Source organism: Acanthochromis polyacanthus, chromosome 17 (genome assembly GCF_021347895.1).
Source record: "Acanthochromis polyacanthus isolate Apoly-LR-REF ecotype Palm Island chromosome 17, KAUST_Apoly_ChrSc, whole genome shotgun sequence".
NCBI classification, from domain to species: Eukaryota; Metazoa; Chordata; class Actinopteri; family Pomacentridae; genus Acanthochromis; species Acanthochromis polyacanthus.
The window spans coordinates 38,269,006-38,292,811 of NC_067129.1; the positions used below are offsets into that span (position 1 = coordinate 38,269,006).

At 41.4% G+C, this 23,806-nt stretch overlaps 1 protein-coding gene and 1 pseudogene across 1 annotated transcript in view; both read right to left on the bottom strand.

The window, feature by feature from the left end:
- The window catches only part of LOC127530710 (NACHT, LRR and PYD domains-containing protein 12-like), a 78,186-nt gene that overhangs the window by 48,760 nt on the left and 5,620 nt on the right, over window positions 1–23,806 (bottom strand). The window lies entirely within an intron of this gene.
- On the bottom strand, window positions 4,520–15,840 carry LOC110945372 (NACHT, LRR and PYD domains-containing protein 3-like; annotated as a pseudogene).

Below are 23,806 nucleotides of genomic sequence, written 5' to 3' on the forward strand. Positions count from 1 at the left end.
CATTCAGAGGTTATTTCAGTGACAGAAGAACATTTCTGAACCTAAACTCTGAGAAATTTCCTGTAAATTTACAGTAAAGAGCTGTCAGCTAAAGTTTCCAGCAGGACGTTGTTATTCTGCAGTAAACCTGCTGCATTCTACCAGTTTATTACCGTAAAAATATCACAGTATTGTGCTGTTTACAGTTCATGCTTTCAGTATGTTACTGTCAGTGTTCTGGTGCCATTATACTGTTATTTTACGGTTTGTACTGTAGTCTTCATCAACAGTTTATTCCTGTAAAGTTGATATCAGAGAATGTGATGAAAGAAAGTGATAAAAAAAAATCTCAAAATGAAAGTTCCTGGAAATAGAACAGCATAGAAATGACTCAGACAAGAGAAGACTTTTCAACATTAAGCTTTTATTAAAGCCAACTCTGCATCAAACATATTTCATTTTATTAAACCATTAAATGTCAGTACCATCTCATCATTTCCTCATGCTGAACAGGTTCTCATTCTGCATGTTCTAGTTCAGCTGCTCTGAGTTTGGTTTCCATTTTTCCTGAACTGTAACCAAAGATTCCTACATATCATTTAAATGATTTAACTGCTGCTTTGAACACAGTCAGCAGTGAACAAATTACAAATAAAATAAAATCTATAAACACAGTTAATGATGTTTAACAATCTGTTTAAAAATGACAAATCCCATTTCAGGTAGCCTGCCTTCAGAATCAGTCTCTCATAACTCATGATCATCTTCAACAAACACCAAGTCATGGAACAAACCTGGAGCTTCAAAACCCAGACAAAGATAATGAAGAAGAATATTTACCTGATCACAACACAAACTGAGACTTGTTACCTTAGAATGCCAGCATGAACATGTGGCTGCAGACGGGGCTTTTCCTTTGTGAAGGTGAGGTCCTGTGTGGGGAGGTGCTGTGGGTTTACATGAAGCTCCACTCAGAGTCCATGAGTCTTTTATAAGGGAGGCTACATGTGGATTTACAGTAGATGCTTTATTCTGGAGCAGCTTCCTGACCTCATGGACATCACCTTCTCCTGGCTGCCCTTTGTTCCCCTCTCAGGGTCGATACCAAGAAAGCACCAACAGAGAAAGAACATTTTAGGTGTGGCAAAGATCCCTTGAACTTAAAATGGAACTCTGTCACAGTCATCAAAAACAAACAAAAACAAAACAGGAAACTCAAATTATTAAGCAGAACAGAGGCTTCCACTCAGAACAATAATTTTATATTTTTATTGTTCTGCAGTCATAAAATGATGAAAAATGTCATCAAATGTAATTCCAGTTTGTCAAACCAACATCCAAACAGCTCAATAATAACTTATAGATCCAGTTGAAGGATGTTTAGGAGTGCTACAGCAGCCTTCAGTGTTCAGTCTCTTTGCTTCATTGACCTCCATAGATGCTCATTTAACCGCACTAACTCACTGTTTGACCTGAATGAGGGACTTTTAACAGGATTGTTTTAGTCTCTCTGTCTCCAGCCATCAGGATATTAGAAGCTGTTTCTACGTCATCAGACTGCAGGACGTCATTCAGTCAAACTGCTTTAGTTTTTAAACATCAACAACTTTGACACTGATGTCTGTGGAAAAACACTTCATTAGTGAGTTCTCCTACAGCTAAAGTCAGGTTATGATCTGATTGTTCCCACATTAAAATATTTAGTGATTCTTTCAGGTCTGTCAGTAAAAATGAGATCTATTTGATAAAAAATGTCAGTTACTCTTCGTGATGTTCCAAACAACAAGTAAATAATCACAAATTATGAGGAAATAAACAAGTAAAAATGATTTAAAGTCCTCAGAGTTCTGGATCTAGATCTGACTCCTGATATTTAGATCTGTGGCAAATAAAAGTCTAAAAACATTCAGAGGATGAAATGTAAAAACCTGAATGAGACGAATAAAATAATAAAACTGCTGGATTAAAGAACAACACTGACATGGAGGAGCTGTTTGTTGTTTGCTCAAAAATAAATAAATTAGACTTCAACAAAAGTCAGAAGAATAATTTTCCTCCTCAGAAAACTGCATCCATCTGGACCAGAACAGAAATGATTCCACAGAAACATTTAGAACGGCTGAATTCACTGTAAATCTGTATTTGACATTAAATGTTCAGAGACACATTAATATTAATGCGTCACTAGTTTGACTTCTGGTGGAACACAGTTAAGTTGTGCAGCTGATTAGGACTCACTGCTGCTCACATTTAGTTTGTCTTCATGGATTCATTCAATCCTGTGTCAAAAAGACTGAAAGCTTCCAGGTTTTAGTGACATCTGGTGGACAACTGAAGTCATAGCGACCTTCTCAAAGCTGGACTGAAGCACTGACTCTGTTTCAATCCCATGTCAGCAAGAAAAGTTCAGAAAACACTGTGTTCATTCATGTTTCCTTCATTTACACTAAACAGTGATTAAATCATCATTACACGTTAAAATCAATGATGCTTGTTAGACTCTTAAAAGTACAACTCAAGCATTTTTTTTAAAAACAACAACAAAAACTAACATGCAGACACACTCACCTCTAAAAGACGTTCCAGATGAAGTAAAGAATAAATGTAAATGACAGAATATGAAGCGTTAAATGTTGGTTCAGGTTCATTTGGAGCTTTAAGCTTCATTTAAAAACTGGACTAAAAGTGTGGAACAGATCAGAGATCCTTCCTGCTTTGTTTTGTTCTTTAGTGTTTTATAGAAAACCTTTAAAGCTGATGGTTTATCAGTCATTTGGGGACTCGTAGGATCCATCAGGAATGTTCATTCAGAGGCCAGAAGTTCCACTATAAACAGTATGTTGATACAGACACATATCTAAAGAGACACACGTTTATTCTTCATTTGGACTCATTTCTAGCTGACTGTCAGGTTTCCAGTGTTGACAGGGTCACTGGTTTGCTGTGCAGATTGTCCTCATGTTTGGAGCATCTCAGTGTGGATGAGGAGTTTTTCCTGTGTTCAGAGCAAACACCACACCTACAAATAATTGTAATTTCTAGACCCATTTAAGAAAGAAAAACATAGTTCAGTAATTAAAACACTAAATGTAGGACATAAGAAGCATTCCACCTTATTTGATGCTCTAAAATCTAATTGATCCCAAACCTTTGATCACCGTTTACTGCTTGTATTTACCATGAAAATCACCAAAATACTCCAGATTCACTCTCCAAAGCTGCATCTGCTCACAGCCTGACATTTCAGAAGAACAATGAAGCATCTTCTAAAGCTGATATGGAGTCAAAGCACTCAGAAGTCAAACCTCTGTCAAGCTGTCATCGGCTCATTGAAACTTTCTGAACCGATGAAACGCTTCAAAACATTTAGAAAATATTATTTTAAAAAAAGATATTTATTCTTGGATTGGGACATGAAAGCATTTAAATTTTTGATCCATATTGAATTAAAGTGGTTTGAAAATAAAAAAGACTTGATTTAAAATAAAATAACATTTATTTATACAGATTATTTTACACAGTATTATTTAAATCACATAAACTTATTTTTGTTTCAAAGATTGATCAGAGCCCAAATTAACATATAGTTTTCTGTTTATTCTTAAAAGTCTAAAAATAAACAAAGTTCTTCTTCCTTCTCTATAAGAAGGACCAGTAAACTCACTGCACTGATGCACTTTATTCATCAAGTTTTTTATTTTTTATTTTTTCAAGTGATTCATTACTGAGAGAACCAAATTTAATGACAATATAATCTTTAGTTATTCTCACTTGGATGTAAATAAAAGAGAACTATTATTATGAACCAACAGTAACACTGAATTAAACGACTATTTAACAGGAGAACAGAGAACTGATAACAGATGTGAATTTCTCCTTGAGAGAAAATCCATCGTTTATAAATTTTATCTCCTGGTTATAAATGAACGGTTCCAGATTTCTGCAGTTAAAACAGATTTCCTCTAATCTCTGCATCTAAAGTCTCTACTGAGTGACTGTAAAAAGACACAACAACAGAGAACACTAAGAAAACAGAAACATTTACAGACAACAACAGAAACACAACAACTGACCCAAACTAAACTACACACAGCACATCACAACTGTGGACGTCAGAGAGGACAGGAGGAGACAGTCTCAGTGGGCGGAGCCAAACTCAGAGGCCCCGCCCACCACATGGATGAAGCTGTTCATTAATAATAGTGTCAGTGACAGAACAAAACATGGAAAATATCATTTAGCTCATAGTTTTAATGTAATAATGTTAAAGTGTTGAAGTTTCCATCTCAAACATAAATGTTTCTTCACACAACATGATAAAATATTGGTTTAATATCAGAGAACCAAATCAAATAAGACACTAATCCCATGAGAAAAATAAGAATTACTAGAATAAAATAGGACCTGATCCTCTACTGTAATCATGTTCATACGTAATCAGATATGGACCTCAATAAATCAGCATCATTCTGGTCTGTTTATGGAACAGAAATACAGAAAACACTTTTTTTTTCAAATGTTCACATTTATTGAACTCTCCTTTTATAAAATATTTTATTAACAGCCTGAAATCTGAGTTAAACAAGTTTCAACAAAATTATGCTCCAGTTTCATTTACACATGAGCATGACAACTTAAAGATCAGAGTGGATCTACAAAGGGAAAAAAGGTCACACGGCACTGAAAAACAACATATTTTACCTCCTGATTAGAAAAACCTTTCAGTATCTACAAATTATTTGTAATGTACATACACTTACACATCTGTGTAGTAATCCTGACCACCTGAACGGACTCACCACATCAGACAAACTAAAGTGGGAGCTACACAGAAAGAAATGAAAAGAAATGAAGAAACTTATAATGAAAAACAATTCAGAAAAGTTGTGGCAGTGTGTGATGGACAGAGTTCCACCAAACCAAGACTTTCTGCTGAAGCTGAGATTTACTGACATCAACACGACAAAAATACTGATGCTAACATGGGCTTCAAGGAAACACTCATTAAGAAATCCATGATTAAATATGAAATGAATAAATTATTGAAGGCAAGTACAGAAATAAAAAGTTCCACATATAGATATAGAGTTTTTTGTTTAAAAACGATTTACTGAGACATGAAAATAATCATCTCTGCTGGACAACAATTTCATAAAAAGTCAAATGCAAACAAAATGAATCCACACAAACAGGTCAGACCACTCACATCAGGATCAAGTGTGGCTGCATAAAAACCTGATTTTCTCTGGACAATAATGTGTGAAAGTCTGTCAACAGTTTGTAAATTCACTGCTTCCTCTCTCATTTCACACTTTGTGCAGCTCAAATGCTTTTAGTTAAAGTGAGCGTCAGAGGAACACCACATCCTGATTTAACTCTCAACATTTGACTGGAAAAAGACGCAAACACCACATTTGGCTCCTGGAATAATCACAACTTCCATCTTTGAAGAGGAAGATTAGATTTAATCCATGAATGTGAAAACATGTTTGTGAGGGACAGAGTCATGGAGAGACTCATCTATCTGTTCAACACTGTTTCTGTACCAGGAGGAGACTCTGGAGACTGAACTCAGCACAGAAACACTGAGGAACCAGGATACCAGAACCCAAATCCAGGATACAGAGTTTCAGTGAATGTGGTGTTGAAGGTGTGGAGGTGGATCAGAGAGTCAGAGGAGACTCTGTAGAAGGACAGAGTTCCAGCATCAACGTCCACATAAACTGAAACTCTGTGAGAGACTGAGGAGGAACTGATGGATGTTTCTATGTTTTTGTGTCTGACAGAGTAACCACCATTGGAACAGATCAGACTCCAGGACTGATCATTACGTCCAAACATAAAGTCATCTCTGCATCCTTTCCTTCTGATTCCTCTGTAACTCACTGATATAGGAACCTTTCCACTCCACTCCACCTCCCAGTAACAGCGACCAGTCAGACCAGTTCTACACAGCAGCTGACACCAGTCAAACCTGTCTGGATGATCAGGATACGACTGAACCTTCTTCACACATGTCACCTTCCTGTTGTTGTCAGACAGTTTTAGGTTTGTGTTTACTGTGTTTGTGTCGACGGTGAGTTGACAGGAATCTGATGGAGAGAACAAACACAACACAGCTGCAGTTATTGATGGATCATGTGATCAGTATTAAAGCTTTGATGATGACCTCAGAGATGTGACACTTTGAAGATGCTTGAATGTGCTGCTTTGTTTCCATCAATCCATTAAAACACACTTACACTTCCTCAGACCTGGTGTCAACCATCGGACTCCAGCAGGCGTCACCCTGAAAGGAGGAGGACGGTCAGAGCAGCAGAGACTCTTTCAGCAGCACACATGGACGTTACATGGCTCTCACACTGTTCCACTGATAAAGGACCAGTCCAACATGGAGACACAGACACCTGAATGCAGCATCTCTAAAGTCCTGTCCTGTGCTGCTCACGTTCCAGCTCAGTTTACACTCATTATTCAGCTTTACTCATTGATGTTTCTTCCTTTCATGGAGTTAACAGTTCATCCTGCTTCCTGTCTTTGTTCTTAGCTAGGCTAACAGTTTATCCTGCTTCCTTTCTGGTGCTAAACTAGGCTAACAGTGTCCTCCTGCTTCCTGTCTTGTGCTAATCTAGGCTAGCAGTATTCAACTGTTTGCAATTTTTGTGCTAACATAGGCTAACAGTTTCCTTCTACTTCCAGTTGATGTGCTAAGCTAGGCTAATAGGTTCAATGTGCTTCCTGTTTATAAGCAAACTTGGGCTCAGTCCCAAACTGCCCCCTACACACTCCCCCTCCACTATCAAGTGTCACTCCAAAAGAAGTCACACTCGCAGCTGTGGAGGGCACCTATTATTGAAGGGGGAGGGTATAAATACCATCGTCAGGAATGGGACACCCTGTCGCCTCACCGGAAAACGGAAGACGTCATCGCCATGGTAACACAAAGACGCCTACTGTGCATGGCTGTAGTGCTGTGGCACAGGTTGCAGGCAATGATGTAGGGGCTACATTCTGCTTCAAATAATTTGAAGTCATCCCACATGTTTTCCAATCCTATTATCTGGCATTTCAAATCCAACAAATGAATGAATAAATGAATTCTGTCAGTTGTGTTCAAATTTGAAGGTGTCAGGGGGTGCACAATTAAATCAAACGTCAGCAGAGAAGAAGATTTGTTTCTTTTGATTTGTCTTTTTTCACCACTCTTTTTGTGATGTTCTGTCAGTGTGAAAAAGGCGTGGGAGAAAAAATGGACACATGTGGAACTTACATCGATATGTTGGGGTAGTGTGTAGAGATAGTGTGTAGGGGGCAGTTTGGGACTGAGCCCGAGGCTGATGTTTCCCATCCTCCCTCCAGTAGTCATGTTAAGCAGAGCTAGGCTAATAGGTTCCAGTCTTTGTGCTCATCAAGGCTATCAGTGTCCTCCAGCTATTAGTCTTTGTGGTAAGCTATGTTAACAGTTCTCTACTGCTTACAATTTTTGTGCAAAGCTAGGCTAAGAGCTTCCCTCTACTTCCAGTCATTGTGCTAAGCTAAGCTAGCAGGTTTCCTGTGCATCTGTCTATGTGCAAAGCTAGCCCCTGCTTGCTGTGTTTGTGCTAAGCGAGGCTAACAGTTTTCTCTGCTTCCAGTCTTTCTGCTAAGCTAGTGTTACTGTTCCAGTTTCATCAGCTTCCGAACCGCAGTTGGACAGCCTCAGGTAAATGCTAGCTCTTGTAGTGTGACCCGTTGTTGGTAACAAATTGTATTCAGAGTCCGGACCAACTCTGCGGTGCAGGACGAGGCACTTTTTTAAAGCTCTGCAGCACACTGTACACACACTCAACTTCTCCAGAACACACTTTGACATACTTGTCTGTACGATAACATGTGATATGACTGCAGCTGCACCGTACACATCACCCTTTTTCAGCTTCATTGTTCTTCTTCTTACTACTGTAAAGACTTCCTTTTACATCTCACACATCACACAACCTATCGATGTAAAGGGGCAGACTTGGCATGCAACACTAGGCTAACAGTTTCCCTCTACTTCCAGTACTAGCGTTAAGCTAGGGTAGCAGGTTTTCTCTGCTTCCTGTCCATGTGCTAACCCAGACAAACAGATCCAAATGTTTTCGCCAACTATAGACCAATATCCAACTTCCCATTTCTCTCTAAAATTCTGGAGAGAACAGTTGCAGTCAATTATGTGAACATTGACAAAGGAATAGCTTGTTTGGAGAGTTTCAGTCAGGCTTCAGAGTGCATCATAGCACAGAAACAGCTCTGGTGAAAGTTATTAATGACCTTCTCATAGCATCAGATAATGGACTGGTCACTGTACTTGTTTTACTGGACCTTAGTGCAGCATTTGACATCATCGACCACAAACTTTTATTACAGCGACAAGAACATTGTATTGGCATTAAAGGGACAGCACTGGACTGGTTTAAATCCTACTTATCAGACAGGTTTCAGTTTGTGCAGGTCAACAATGACTCTTGTGAGCATACTAAGGTTAATCATGGAGTTCCTCAGGGTTCTGTCTTAGGACCAATACTGTTCACATTATACATGCTTCCTTTAGGCAATATTATCAGGAAGCACTGTATTCATTTCTACTGTTACGCTGACGACACTCAATTGTATTTATCTATGAAGTCAGATGAAACTAATCAGCCAGCTAGACTCCAAGACTGTCTTAAGGATATAAAGACTTTGATGACCTGTAATTTCCTACTACTGAATTCAGACCAGACTGAAGTCATTGTATTTGGCCCCAAACATCTTAGAAACTCACTTTCAAAGCATATAGTTACTCTGGATGGCATTATATTGGCCTCCAGTACTACTGTGAGGAACCTCAGAGTTACAGTGCCTTGTGAAAGTATTCGGCCCCCTTGAACTTTTCAACCTTTCGCCACATTTCAGGCTTCAAACAAAGATATAAAATTCTAATTTTTGTCAAGAATCAACAACAAGTGGGACACAATCATGAAGTGGAATGAAATTTATTGGATATTTTAAATTTTTTTAACAAATAAAAAACTGAAAAGTGGGGCGTGCAATATTATTCGGCCCCCTTGCATTAATACTTTGTAGCGCCACCTTTTGCTGCAATTACAGCTGCAAGTCGCTTGGGGTATGTCTCTATCAGTTTTGCACATCCAGAGACTGAAATTCTTGCCCATTCTTCCTTGCAAAACAGCTGGAGCTCAGTGAGGTTGGATGGAGAGCGTTTGTGAACAGCAGTCTTCAGCTCTGCCCACAGATTCTGGATTGGATTCAGGTCTGGACTTTGACTTGGCCATTCTAACACCTGAATACGTTTATTTGTGAACCATTCCATTGTAGATTTGGCTTTATGTTTTGGATCATTGTCCTGTTGGAAGATAAATCTCCGTCCCAGTCTCAGGTCTTTTGCAGACTCCAACAGGTTTCCTTCCAGAATGCTCCTGTATTTGGCTCCATTCATCTTCCCATCAATTTTAACCATCTTCCCTGTCCCTGCTGAAGAAAAGCAGGACCAAACCATGAGGCTGCCACCACCATGTTTGACAGTGGGGATGGTGTGTTCAGGGTGATGAGCTGTGTTGCTTTTACGCCAAACATATCGTTTTGCATTGTGGCCAAAAAGTTGGATTTTGTTTTCATCTGACCAGAGCACCTTCTTCCACATGTTTGGTGTGTCTCCCAGGTGGCTTGTGGCAAACTTCAAACCAGACTTTTTATGGATATCTTTGAGAAATGGCTTTCTTCTTGCCACTCTTCCATAAAGGCCAGATTTGTGCAGTGTACGACTGATTGTTGTCCTATGGACAGACTCTCCCACCTCAGCTGTAGATCTCTGCAGTTCATCCAGAGTGATCATGGGCCTCTTGGCTGCATCTCTGATCAGTCTTCTCCTTGTTGGAGGTGAAAGTTTAGAGGGACGGCCGGGTCTTGGTAGATTTGCAGTGGTCTGATACTCCCTCCATTTCAATATGATTGCTTGCACAGTGCTCCTTGAGATGTTTAAAGCTTGGGAAATCTTTTTGTATCCAAATCCGGCTTTAAACTTCTCCACAACAGTATCTGGGACCTGCCTGGTGTGTTCCTTGGTCTTCATGATGCTCTCTGCACTTTAAACAGAACCCTGAGACGATCACAGAGCAGGTGCATTTATACGGAGACTTGATTACACACAGGTGGATTCTATTTATCATCATCAGTCATTTAGGACAACATTGGATCATTCAGAGATCCTCACTGAACTTCTGGAGTGAGTTTGCTGCACTGAAAGTAAAGGGGCCGAATAATATTGCACACCCCACTTTTCAGTTTTTTATTTGTTAAAAAAGTATAAAATATCCAATAAATTTCATTCCACTTCACGATTGTGTCCCACTTGTTGTTGATTGACAAAAAATTAGAATTTTATATCTTTATGTTTGAAGCCTGAAATGTGGCGAAAGGTTGAAAAGTTCAAGGGGGCCGAATACTTTCACAAGGCACTGTATCTTTGAACAGGACATGTCCTTTAACTCACACATAAAACAAATCTGTAGGACTTCATTTTTCCACCTGAGAAGTATTGTAAAAATCAGGACCATCCTGTCTCAGAGTGATGCAGAAAAACTAGTTCATGCTTTTGTTACTTCTAGGCTTGACTATTGTAATTCATTATTATCAAGATGTCCCAATAGTTCTCTCAAACATCTACAGTTGATCCAAAACGCTGCAGTCAGAGTACTGACTTGAGTCACCAAGAGAGTTCATATTTCTCCTATACTGGTTTCTCTTCATTGGCTTCATGTTAAAGATAGAATAAAATTTAAAATCCTTCTTCTGAATTATATAAAGCTCTTAATAACCGATCTCCATCATATCTTAGAGATCTGATAGTACCATATTATCCTAGTAGAACTCTTCGCTCTCAAGCTGCAGGCTTACTTGTTGTTCCTAGAATTTCTAAAAGTAGAATGGGAGGCAGAGCCTTCAGTTATCAGCTCCTCTCCTGTGGAACCTGCTCCCAGTTTGGGTTCTGGAGGCAGACAGCCTCTCTGTTTTTAAGACCAGGCTTAAAACCTTCCTTTTTGACAGATCTTACATTTAGGGCTGACTGGGTGACCCTGAGGGAGTCAGCTGAAGTCTTCCTCTTGGACGTCCCTCAGTTCTGCCCCTAGTTCTGCTGCCATAGGCCTATGCTGCTGAGGGACCTCTCTGGATGCACTGAGCCCTTCTCTATCTACCTTTAGATTTAATATATATACCGTTATTGCATTACACTAACTCTGTTTCTTCCTGTGCTATTTCTCCGAGTGTCCCTGGTCCCAGAGCTGGATGCTTCAGATCTGTGATTGCTGTCCCACCAGCTGGTCTAGTCTCCATCATGTCCACTGTGGGATGCTGCTGCTGACCTTCCTACAGCCCACTGCTTCCAGCTGCCCATTTCCACCAGTCAACTCTGCGTCACCCTCACTATACTTGATATGCTCATCTACATACTGTTTGAGTTTTACTACCAGCTATATATGTAGAATATTTCAGTCCAGAGCTGTACATCATAACAGTAAACTATGAATCAGTTTACATGTTAGCTTCTACTTTGTATGTATCATCTGTCTGATCATACATGTATCAAATTGTGTGTTTTATGTTTCCTGTTCCCCACCCCCCCATCACTCCCCCTCTCTACCTCTACCTCTCCACCAATTCTGTCCCTCTCAACCCCGCTTCCAGCAGCAGATGGTTCCCCCACATATAGAGCCGGGCTCAGCTCAAGGTTTTTTCCCTGTTAAAAGAGTGTTTCCTTGCCACTGTTGCCTTAGGGCTGCTCTGGGGGTTCATATGGGTTCTGTAAAGCGTCTTGAGACAATTTGACAGTAATTGATGCTATATAAATAAAATTGAATTGAAATGAATCTGATGTTTTTGTGCTAAGCTAGGGCAAAAGTTTCCTTCTGTGTCCATCCTTTATGCTAAGCTCGGCTAACAGCTTCCCGAGAGTGTCTGTCTGTACCTGAGAGTTTCCAGTCTGCAGTGTGGATCCTCCACTTTAGCTCTCAGCATCTCCTCTCCTGAGTCTCCTGGATGGTTGTAGCTCAGGTCCAGCTCTCTCAGATTTGAGGTCTTGAAGCTCAGAGCTGAGGCCAGAGAAGCACAGCCTTCCTCTGTGACCAGACAGCCTGACAGCCTGCACACACAAAACAACACAAACCTGATGGACAACACTTGGCTGAAAGTTTCTCACTCTTTGCTTTCTTCTTTGTCTTTCAGCTACATTTTGCTGCAGATTTGATGCGCCTGAAGCAAATCAAGAATCAATCTTCTATTTTTTTTTAATTTCAAAATGTGAGTCCTGACCTGAGAGCTTCCAGTTTACAGTGTGGACTCTCCAGTCCAGCAGAAAGACTCTTCACTCCTGAATCCTGCAGGTTGTTGTTACTCAGGTCCAGCTCTGTCACACTGGAGGACTGGGAGCTGAGGACTAATGACAGAGCTGCACAGCTTCCCTCTGACAGATTACAGCCACTCAGTCTGAAGAGACAAAAATAATAAAAAAATGCATTAAGTGCATTATTTTCTGTGCTGTTGAAAAGACTGCGGTGAATTTAACAACAAATACATCCCACTATGTCCAGAATACATCAGCAGTGAGGACAGTCCTCTGCAATATTATTTAAATGTCAAAATAATCTAAACTGTAGCACATTGCAGTAATCAGACGACTTTGAAGCTGAGCAGTAAAGTATTTGATCTGATAAAAAAAAACAACTCACAGTTTAGATGTACAAAATTAGGAATACAGAACAAACAGCAAGAAATGAATCCAATAAAGGTCAGTACAGCTTTCATTAATGTCATTATAATGTTGGATTTTTTCACTACTTTCCCTGTCCACGTATATTTTTGGATGACAGTAGGAAGAAACCACATTTCTGCAGAGATCTTCCACCATCTTCAGAGACTATCTCGTCATCTGCTCTTTGTTGGAGGATTTGTGTTGCTCTACCTTTGTCCTTAAAATACCCCAAAGTTGGTCTATTGGATTCAAATCCGGACACACACTTTGACAAGTCACAGTTTGAACATGATGAGTCCTGACCTGAGAGCTTCCAGTTTACAGTGTGGACTCTCCAGTCCAACAGAAAGACTCTCCACTCCTGAATCCTGCAGGTTGTTGTTAGTCAGGTCCAGCTCTGTCACACTGGAGGACTGGGAGCTGAGGACTGTGGACAGAACTTCACAGCTTATCTCTGACAGATTACAGCCACTCAGTCTGAAGAGAAAAAAAGCAGATTATACTGATGAAACAGCAGCAAAATGAAAAAGTATCTTCAGTCTCCAACTACTTACAGAACTTTCTTGAAGGCTTTGACCACTGGCAGCAGCCTCAGAAGAGCCTCCTCTGAAGCAGAGTATTTCTTCAGGTCAAACACCTCTAGATCTGCTTCTGATGAAAGTAAGATGAAGCTCAGAGCTGACCACTGAGCAGGAGACAGTTCATCTGTGGAGAGACGTCCTGATCTCAGGAACTGTTGGACCTCGTCCACTAGAGAAACATTGTTCAGTTCATTCAGACAGTGGAACAGATTGATGCTTCTCTCTACAGACACATCCTCAGTGATCTTCTTCTTGATGTACTCCACTGTTTCCCGATTGGTCCTTGAGCTACTTCCTGTCTGTGTCAGCAGACCTCGTAGGAGATTCTGATTGGTCGGCAGTGACAGACCCAGAAGGAAGCGCAGGAACAAGTCCAGATGTCCGTTTGGACTCTGTAAGGCCTCATCCACAGCTCTCTGGTAAAAAACTGTTGATTTACTTTGGGACACTGCAGATCGAGATGCTGTTTGTTCTTCTTCCAGCAGGTTGATTCCAGAGGTGATGAAGGTCTGATGGACATGAAGAGCAGCCAGAAACTCCTGAACGCTCAGATGGACGAAGCAGAACACCTTGTCCTGGTACAGTCCTCTCTCCTCTTAAAAGATCTGTGTGAACACTCCTGAGTACACTGAGGCTGCTTCCACATCGATGCCACACTCTGTCAGGTCGGACTCATAGAAGATCAGGTTTCCTCTCTGCAGCTGATTAAAAGCCAGTTTTCCTAGAGACTCAATCATCCTCCTGCTGTCTGGACTCCAGTGTGGATCTGTCTCAGCTCCTCCATCATACTTGACCTTCTTGACTTTCACCTGAACCACCAGGTAGTGGATGAACATCTCAGTCAGGGTTCTGGGCAGATCTCCTCCCTCTCTGCTTCTCAGCAGCTCCTCCAGAACTGTAGCAGTGATCCAGCAGAACACTGGGATGGTGCACATGATGTGGAGGCTTCGTGATGTCTTCATGTGGGAGATGATGCTGCTGGCCTGCTTCTTATCTCTTGATCTCTTCCTGAAGAACTCCTCCTTCTGTGGGTTGGTGAACCCTCTGACCTCCGTCACCATGTCCACACAGTCAGGAGGGATCTGATTGGCTGCTGCAGGTCGTGTGGTTATCCAGAGGCGAGCAGAAGGAAGCAGCTTCCCCCTGATCAGGTTTGTCAGCAGCACATCCACTGAGGTGGACTCTGTAACATCAGTCAGGATCTCAGTGTTGTGGAAGTCCAGAGGAAGGCGACACTCATCCAGACCGTCAAAGATCAACACAACCTGGAAGTCTTCAAAGCTGCAGATTCCTGCTGCTTTGGTTTCACTGAAGAAGTGATGAATAAGTTCCACCAAACTGAACTTTCTCTCTTTCAGCACATTCAGCTCTCTGAAAGTCAATGGAAACATGAAGTGGATGTCCTGGTTGCTTTTGTCTTCAGCCCAGTCCAGAGTCAACTTCTGTGTTAACACTGTTTTCCCGATGCCAGCCACTCCCTGTGTCATCACTGTTCTGATTGGTCCATCTCTTCCAGGTGAGCCTCTAAAGATGTCTTCTGCTCTGATGCTTCTTTCTGCTCTGTCTGCTTTCCTGGATGCTGCTTCAATCTGTCTGACCTCATGTTCATCATTGACCTCTGCAGTCCCTCCCTCTGTGATGTACAGCTCTGTGTAGATCTCATTCAGGAGGGTCTTCTGTCCTGCTTTAGCGATGCCCTCAAACACTCTCTGGAACTTCTCCTTCAGAGAAGATTTAAGTTCATGTTTACAAACTGCAGGAAGTTCTAAATGAAAACACAAGAAAGAAAGAGTGAAGCAAAAGTAACCTGGATATTTAAGCACCAAAGTAGCAATAAAGTAAAGGTAAAAGTTTGTCCCCTAAAGACTGATTCTCTGAAGATATTTTGAGCCTTTAGTAAATGTTCTGTTGATCAGCAGCTTCAGTCTTTACACAAATCCTCTTACTGCTCTGCAGACGGTCAGCCAGCTTCTCCTGCTTCATCTTCCTCAGGAACAACACTGTGATCTGCAGAAACATCTCTCTGCTGCTCCTCTGATCTTCATCATCACCCTCCAACTCCTCCTCATCCTCCCTCTGACTCTCTGAGCATTCTGGGTAATCTGGACTCACAACCTTTTGTATCTTCTTCAGCTCCTTCTTCACAAAAGTCACCATGTTGTCCTCCAGCAGCTGGAACAGAGAAATGTGTCAATGAGTCCGTCAGAGTCAAATCATGGAGCCAAACATCAGATCCATGTTTGACACACTGACAGTCCACTGGTCTACAAAGAGCAGCATGGAGACATCTGAACACAACAGATGGAGAACAACTTGTTGTCCATGAACTCACCATGAATATGGAGTCCAGGTCATGCTGCTGGACAGACTGAGCTCTGGGAACCTCCGAGTTCTGCTGCTCCACTCTGTGGATCAACATCAACAGTTAACTCTCACTTTATCACACAGAGACAAACACCAGCTGAAGGTCCATGATGTTCATTCGAGATTCCAACACTAGTCTGTTTTCCACTGCAGGAAATTTCTCTTCATTTTGGCTCATCATCAAACTTTCTGACCACAGGAACCGTCCCTGTAGAACCTCTTTCAGGACTGTTTCTGGGAGTTCAAAGTTCCTCCTCCAGGGCTGGTACTTCTGAAAGAACCTGGAAAACTGCTCTGTCGGTCTGGATGCTGACTGATTAAACTCAAAGAGGACAAGAAGAACCATTTTTCTGTCCTCAACATCCTCGTTCAGCATCAGTCGTCTCCATCAATGATATAAAATTCATCCTATAGGCTAACATGTAGGTTAACAAGTATGGTAGCATATAAGCTAACGTGCAGGCTAACATGTAGACTACCGTAAAACGGGGCTATAAGGGACAGCGGGGTAATAAGGGACATTTTTCCGGAAAATGTTTTCAATGTAATTCATTTTTATGTTGTGCAGGATGCGGTTTTGTGTTGTTTATATCAATTATCCATGAATTCTTAAAGAAATCTAGGTAAAAACCGCAGAATTACATTTAAAACATTTTCCGGAAAAGTGTCCCTTATTACCCCGCTGTCCCTTATAGCCCCGTTTTACGGTAACATTTAGGCTAGCATCATGCTAACATGTAGGCTACCATAAAGGCTAACATGCAGTCTGACATATAGGCCAACATGTAGGCTAACAAGGCTTATATGATCACAGAACCGGAGTTTTGTTCATGTAAAATTATTTCTTGACATTTCAGTGAACTCAGAGTCCTCAGAGTATCAAGCTAGCAGCTCTGAAACCTTGTTCTAACAATGTTACCCTTCTACAGCATGACATTGTTCTCCTTTAAATTCAGTAGAAACATCCTTAGACCAGTCACTCTTGAAGGACACACAGCTAGATGCAGGTCCAGGTCCAGAGGACTCTGGTCTTAATAAAAAACAAGATCACCAGAAACGAGAATTCCCTTCAAATTAAAGATTCTTTTAAAAACCATGGTGTCAGGATCTGTGCTCCTCCTTTCCCTCTTTAACCTTCTCTGAGAACTTCTTCCTAACCAGCTTAACCTGAGCAGAGGCTGGTTCTCCTGCCTCCAATCAACTCTCCTCTCAATCAAACTCCAGCTCAGACTTTACTCTCTGTCAGACTTTACACATCCCTCCACTGGTTTCCCTGCATTGACCTCATTCATTCCTGATTCAGTGTGTTCTTGTGTTTCTGGTAAGTGTTCTGCTGTAGTCCTGTTCTACTTGGTTCTGTTCAGCTTTAGTCTTTGTTTGCAGTTCAGCCAGTTTTGTCTCAAGTCATAGTTTTTTGCATTTTGTGTTTCTTTTGTCTCCGTTTGAGTTTCATTTTTTGGTATTCAGTTTCTGTTAACTTAGTCTTTAGTTTGTTTTTTCTTGTTCTCTGTAGCTCACTGCTCTGGCTCGTTTGGTTTACCTGATTGTATAGAGCTGTACACCTGGTTATTGTCACATCCTGTAAACATCTGTTTCATTTAGTCTCTGGTTTGTTCGTCCTCACTCATGGATTCTCCTTGACCAAAAGAAGTTGTGACACATGGAGGTGGTAGCAGAGCTTCAGAGTGATTTAATGTTGGAATATATTTGGAACAACTGACAGAACATTTGACACAACAGTCAGTACCGTAAAACGGGGCTATAAGGGAGAGGGACGTTTTGTGTTGTTTTTTAAAAACAACACAAAATCGCAGCCTGCTCAACATAAAAACCGCAGAATTACATTTAAAACATTTTCTGGAAAAAATGTCCCTTATTACCCCACTGTCCCAACCCGGTCTCACGGGGATTCGTGAAACTGTCACGTAAATTTTTGTTTCGGTTTCGTGCGCACCAACACGATTTCGTCATGTTTTTCGTGCCGCTCACCACGAAATGTTTTTCGTGTTGCTCACAACGAAACCCGCTGTGGTAATCACATCTGAAAGTGGTTTATACCGGCGGATTCATGGCGATCTAAGCTGTCCATCGGCGTATACTGCTTGTGTGTTCGCGTTTGCGGCCGTCGGACATTCTTTAAATTCCTATGCAAATTGGTAAGTGTACCACCGGGTTATGGTTAGGTTATGGTTAGATTATGATTAGGTTATGGTTAGTGACGATGTCATGCAAAATATAGCGTTGGATTCGCCACGGTTTTACTTTAAAAATATAATATACCCATTCGTTTGAAATACGTTAAGTCCGCCGTTTAAAATACATTGGTGTGCATTTCGTGGTGAGTGGCACGAAAAACATGACGAAATCGTGTTGGTGCGCACGAAACCGAAACAAAAAATTACGTGACAGTTTCACGAATCCTCGTGAGATCGGGCTGGCTGTCCCTTATAGCCCCGTTTTACGGTAGTTTAATGTCTTTGAAGAAGATGGAAGGTCAACATTAATGTTAAACTAAAGCTGTAATCAGTGATGAGGTCTTCATGCTCATCAAGGTGGGCTGATAGTTCCAGAATTTTACTTTTTCACCATCATCGCTCACCAATGGAACAAGTCAGTTTTTCTGAACTTTGTGGTTCAGAACATGATGTATTGTCTGTTTTATATGACTTCATGTGGTGCTAGAAAGCATGATGTCACTGAACCTCATGTGTAGAACACAGCATATAAATTTAATTTAAATAGTTCTAATTGTCTCCTAAGGCTGACTTACGGTGTCCAGTAGGTGGCGCTGTGACTATAACTCAGTGCTGAGATATAGATGTTGTTCGATAAAGTCACAATTCTGTTAACTTTGCATCAAAGACCTCTTGAGATGACATCAACCACATGTGAAGTTGCACTGATTATTTCTCTATGTTGAGGTAGAAACTCTGAATTTTAAGTATAGGAGGCGCTATTGAGCCACACAGACACCAAAGAACCATAAAAAATAAAGAGTTCCACCACTATACACGGCGTTCCAAATTACTATGCAAATTGTATTTAAGTGTCATAAAGAATAAATTTTTTGTTTTTCAGTGAAACTCATGGATGGTATTGTGTCTCAGGGCTCTTTGGATCACTGAAATCAATCTCAGACACCTGTGATAATTAGCTGACCCGGTGAGCCCAATTAAAGGAAAAACTACTGAACAAGGATGTTCCACATTATTAAGCAGACCGCCATTTTGATGCAATATGGGAAAGAAAAAGGATCTCTCTGCTGCTGAAAAGCGTGAATTATTTGAATGCCTTGGACAAGGTATGAAAACCTTAGATATTTCACGAAAACTTAAGTGTGATCATCATACTATTAAGAGATTTGTGGTTGATTCAGAGCACACATGGGTTCGTGCAGATAAAGGCACAATGAGGAAGGTTTCTGCCAGACAAATACATCGGATTAGGAGAGCAGCTCCTAAAATGCCATTGCAAAGCAGCAAACAGGTATTTGAAGCTGCTGGTGCCTCTGGAGTCCCGCGAACATCAAGGTGTAGGATCCGCCAGAGGCTTGCAGTTATGCAAAAACCTTCTTTTCGGCCACCCCTAACCAATGCTCACAAGCAGAAATGGCTGCAGTGGACCCAGAAATACATGAAGACTAATTTTCAAACAGTCTTGTTCACTGATAATTGCCGTGCGACCCTGAATGATCCAGATGGATGGAGTAGTGGAAGGTTGGTGGATGGCCACCATATCCCAACAAGGCTGTGATGTCAGCAAGGAGGTGGAGGTCATGTTTTGAGCCTAAATCATGGGGGGAGAGCTGGTGCGCCCCTTTAGGGTCCCTGAAGGTGTGAAAATGACCTCTGCAAAGTATGTAGAGTTTCTCACTGACCATTTTCTTCCATGGTACAAAAAGAAGAACCATGCTTTCCGAAACAAAATCATCTTTATGCACGACAATGCACCATCTCATGTTGCAAGGCATACCTCTGCATCATTGACTGGTATGGGCATAAAAGGAGAGAAACTCATGGTGTGGCCCCCAACCTTCCCTGACCTCAACCCCATTGAGAACCCTTGGAGCATCCTCAAGCAAAAGATCTATGAGGGTGGGAGGGAGTTCACATCCAAACAGCAGCTCTGGGAGGCTGTTCTGACATCCTGCGAAGAAATTCAAGCAGAAACTCTCCAAAAACTCACAAGTTCAATGGATGCAAGAATTGTGAAGCTGCTATCAAATGAGGGGTCTTATGTTAAAATGTAACTTGACCTGTTCAGATTTTTTTGATTGAAATAGCTTTTTATTTCGGTAAATATGACCTCTTAATGCTGCAAATTCAACAAATGACTATTTTCAGTTCTTTACAACCTAGAAAATGTCTTGAAACTCTGTTGTGCATAATAATTTGGAACAGTGCATTTTAAGTTTTTTTTATTTTTGGAAAAAATAGTGTTTTCATTGGGAGGTTTGTGCAATAATATTTGAATTAAACTTTAACAGCGGATGACTTGAAAATGATGCTGACTGTCATTTGCATCGACTATTCAGGAAAATTAGGGAAAAATATCATTTGCACAATAATTTGGAACGCGATGTAGAGGCATGGGCAAATTTTGAGGAGATTTAAAGCAGCAGAACAACAGAAATAACATTCAGATGAAGAGTGTTAATCACAGGAACATATATGAAAGGACATTAAGCTCTGATTACATGAGATGAAAACTAATCTGGATTTAAGAAAATATGTGACAGACTTCTGGAAAATCAATAAAGGGATAATTTGACCTTTATTCAAAACTTTATGTTCTTATCATCTTACCCCTCTGCAGCAGGATTTCTTTTAATATTTATTTCAAAATCCTTTGACAAGTCACTCTTCAAGGACACACAGCTGGATGCAAGTCCAGGTCCAGAGGATTCTGGTCTCTGATGGATTCTGGTAGATAAAGAGGAAACCCACCAGGTAGAGAAATTCATTTTAAATTATTCCAGACAGACACGAACAATGTAGTAGAGTTTTAGAGTGCAACATTTGACACAGCAGTCAGTAGTTTGATTTCACAGCTTACTTCTCTGCAGCAGGAGGTTGATGATCTTTAAAGTTAATGAAGTGATCCTTTGACCCATCACTCTTTAAGGACACACAGCTGGATGCAGGTCCAGGTCCAGGTCCCAGTTCAGGTCCAGGTCCAAGTCCAGGTCCAGGTCCAGGTCCAGGTCCAGGTCCCAGTTCAGGTCCAGGCCCAAGTTCAGGTCCAAGTCCAGGTCCAGGTCCAGGTCCAGGTGGATTCCTGTCAATAATGATGCAGCAGTGATGTGATGCTGAGCTTTGACATGCAGCAGAGTCCTGGACAGTTAGAGATGGTGGTCTCACCTCTGAGCTTTGCTCTGGTTCTCCTGTTCCCCACACAGAGAGCTTTTAGAGGGAGGGACTCCCTCCTCTCTGTCCTCACACTCATCCATGATGCTCAACTCACAGCAGCTCACACACACTTTCTACCTTCACCTGCACAGGAAACAAACATCATTGATCCACTCAGATCCTCCTGGAGAAGATCAGCTGCTGCACTTCTACTATCAGTCCAGCAGATGGAGTCATGGAGCTGCAGAGACTCACAGAGAACCCAGAGGGAAAAAAGACATGAAGCAGTTTATATTCTGAAGAAACAAAGAAACATCAGCAGCTCATCAAACTGACTGAAGTCAATCAATGATCTAATATAAATACTGACTGATTGCAGTGAATCAATAAGCTAATAATCATATTGATTCATGTTTAAACAGCAGTGATCCAAAGTTTGTGGTGAAATAAGAAGTGAACATGTAGAAACATGACAGAGCAGAAACAAACAGCAACATTACGGAAGTTAAAGCAGCAAACAAAGCAAACTTACACTTTATTCAAAGCGCTGAAGAAGAACAAAGTTTCCTGTCGACACCTCGGCAGGTGATCTGTTCACTGGAACCAGTCAGGACTCCACCTATGAGGAAGCAGCAGGCAGAGTTTCACAATAAGAGCACATTTTACAGGCTGATTCCCACTCATTTCACCCATCCATCCATTCTCTATACACTGCTTCATCCTCACTAGGGTCATGGGGGGTGCTGGAGTCTATCCCAGCTGACTCGGACGAAGGCAGAGGACACCCTGGACAGGTCACCAGTCTGCCACAGGGCTACATATACAGACACACAATCACACTCACATTCACACCTACGGGCAATTTAGAGTAACCAATTAACCTCAGCATGTTTTTGGACTGTGGGAGGAAGCCGGAGTACCCGGAGAAAACCCATGCATGCACAGGGAGAACATGCAAACTCCATGCAGAAAGATCCCAGGCCGGGATTTGAACCGGGGATCTTCTTGCTGCAAGGCGAAAGTGCTAACCACTAGGACACTGTGCAGTCACCCATTCTCTATACACCACTTTATCCTCACTCGGGTCGCGGGGAGTGCTGGAGTCTATCTCAGCTGACTCGGGTGAAGGCAGGGGACACCCTGGACAGGTCCACTGATTTCATGTGACGGATTATTTCAACATTCAACCTTTTTCATGTTAAAGACCAACAAATGGACTGAGTCTAATTAAAACCTGACTGAAGGAGCAGCAGAGTCACAAACTGCAGCTTCTGATCAACACACTGCTTCCTCCAGCAGCCACAAACTGACCGTCCACCCACTTTACTCTGATTTCTAACCACTGATTCAGGATCTGGAATGTTGGACAAACAGATGGAATCAGTTCTGATTATGGGGAGTTGGAACTTGAAGAAAAACTAAGGAGTCTTTTAAAGTTTCATCTTTGAGCCCATTAACAATAAATAAAAACAAAAAGATAATCCAGAAGACAGCTGGTGATATTTTGTGAACCAGGTGTAGCTGCAGGTCACAATACAGTTTTTCTCAATTGCTAAAACACTAAACTCTATTGTCTGAACCAAGTTCTCAGTTGCCTGAACCCACTTATTGAATCAGTCACTCTTCTGGCTAAACCATAAGCCCTTTTCACCTGTTTAGACACATCTTGTCAACACATTGTCATTGTGATGCACCTGTGTTGCATAATAGTGAGCACAGGTGAGCAAAAGTCAAACACAGTTAAAGCTCAGGCGTCACCGGTTGAACACAACAACTCAAAATGGATCACACTTGTGCTAATGATGTGAGGGTACATGTAAGCCAGAGCACTGGTTTGTGAGGCACTACAATGGACAGAAATCTAAGAAGAGGAGTATGGATACGGCATGCCAGGGGTTTATTCCCCCGTTGCCTGGCCAGAGAAAATGTGTCCTGTGATGTAGATGAAGTCCTGTGGCCTGACCCAGTACGGAGAAATGATGCTGTGACAGAGTAATGCACTTCTGTTCTTTGTGCTTCATTTGTATATTTTGTGCTTTATTTTTACGTACAAGTGCTACATGTAAATACACAGGATTTCTGTTTTTTTGCAAATTCTTTTTTCTATGTACAAGTGTTACAAATGCCCTGGGGCCTCATTTATAAAGCTTGCGTACGCACAAAACAGGGCTAGAAAGTGCATACACCACTTTCTATGCAAAGGTTGTGATTTCTAAAAACAAACTTGGCGTGAGAATGTGCGCACCGGTGCGCCAACTTTGATGCTTGTTTAAGCACATTTTGGAGACAGAGGGAACGGCAGTGCCGGAGGGTGAAGTGGTGAATTGAAGCCAGATTGATCTCAAACCTTTATTGTTTTCACATATTAGACTTGTAGAGCCGGATAATCATAAACCCTCATTGTTGTAGATGTTCATATAGTGCACCATTCGGCCTACGACTGTATTTGCAGAACTATGTTCATATACCAAACTTCCATCTTCAAATGATATAGAGCGGTGAGTGGCACTGATTGATTACTAATTTGGAAAAGGCCTGTGACAATCAGTCCAATCACTGATCAAGCGGATAAATAGCGGGTGACAGCCGTGCGTAATGTGGCACAATGGATGCGCTGGCATTGCTGGAAGTCACATCAATGGTAGATAAGAATGGAGAGGGATTTTAGGGATCACGGAGATTTCCTGGCCCATGATGATGACTGGCTAATAAGCCGATTCAGATTCCCTAGAGCAGTGCTCTTGGATCTATGTGCTGAACTGGGC